A 1,451-nucleotide genomic window follows, 5' to 3' on the forward strand; every position below is an offset into this window, starting at 1 on the left:
AGAGTTACCTTTGCTATAGAGCAATAGAGTAAGCTTTGCCTGTCATTTTTAATCAGGTTGTTTTAGGTAATTTTTGTTATGCCCCTCATTACTGAATTGTTTATCAATAGGTGCAGCAAGTGTCACTAGCTTTTCTCATCAAACCAGGTCTGACAAAGCAGCACAGTGCATGGGAAAGAGGCAGCTAGGTGAAACTAATGCCGTAGATGTTTGATTCATTAGGAGCTTATTGTTAACGGGGATGTCTGATTGTAAAGGCTCAGTCAAGCAAAAGAGTGCAGAGTAATCAGTCGGATTTATAGTTTGCAGGGCTCAGAAAAAAAAAAATCAACATAAACCTTTGGATATAGCAGAAACAGAAAAATCCCCTTTGGGCAGCCCTAACCTGGAACCAGCCAAATAAGGTCATGCTACATGAAGGTTTCCTGTTAGGTGATGGGAGATAGAGGCGGATTAGAGCCATATGGCATGGCCTATCATACCTTCTGACTTAAGATAACAAAGCCAAGCTTTGTGCTTAGCTGTTTTTGACTGACATCATCAATTTTATTTTATGTTGGTCACCTCCGGTAACAGGAAAAAATGGCCTGGAGTTGATAACACATGCCTTTTTTTTTCTTTTAGTATTAAGATGCCTAGAAGCTAGTTTTGTGCTGTTAAAAATTTCAAAGAATTAGTAGCTTGCTCTTCTATCACCCATCCTCCAGCAACTGTCAGCCCCACTCCCCCTTGTTTTCAGTTTGTACCTTGCAAATGAGAGGCAGCCTTATTCAGAACCAGATGTAAGGCTCCTAGAGAATGAGCATAAGCTGGTGTACTTTAAGCCTAATGGGAAGTTTTATATGCAAGGGCCTTGAACTGATTAGTATAATTCCCTCTTTAATACAGCTGTCCCTCCAGATTAAGGTAAACCAAATGTTGCAATCAGAGATTAGTGTACCTTGCCAGTTATTAACATCCCCGGTGCTCAGCGAGCACGTCAGATGCTAATGCTGTGTATTTATTTGCCACTTCCCCACTGTAACTTGAACTTCTGCACCTGTTAAAGCATTCCAGTGAAAAGAGGGGCATTATTGGAAAGCAGAAGTTTTATACCTGTACACCTGTTTTGTTTTGTCACAGCTTAGATTTTCTTTTGGCGTGCCAAGACTGCCAGGTGCTTTAATCTGCTACTCTGGTTTTGTAAAGAAAGACTTTGTGTGCTAAATTGCATTTGTTACTTTCATATGCTTTCTTTTATACAACTGGAGAGCTGCTCACCTAAACTGCTGGCGTGTGTGCATGCGTGCCTCTGTGTGTGTGTGTGTGTGCGTGCGTGTGTGTGTGTGTGTGTGTGTGTGTGTGTGTTTTCTTTTAGGAAAGAGGTAAAGAGTGAGGTTTCTATCCCAGACAACACACTGTGTCTTCTGGTTCCTCAGCTTCAGCAGTGTCTTAAGTCACAAGGTGGGTCT

Source organism: Pteropus alecto, unplaced genomic scaffold, assembly GCF_000325575.1.
Source record: "Pteropus alecto unplaced genomic scaffold, ASM32557v1 scaffold3, whole genome shotgun sequence".
Classification (NCBI taxonomy): domain Eukaryota; kingdom Metazoa; phylum Chordata; class Mammalia; order Chiroptera; family Pteropodidae; genus Pteropus; species Pteropus alecto.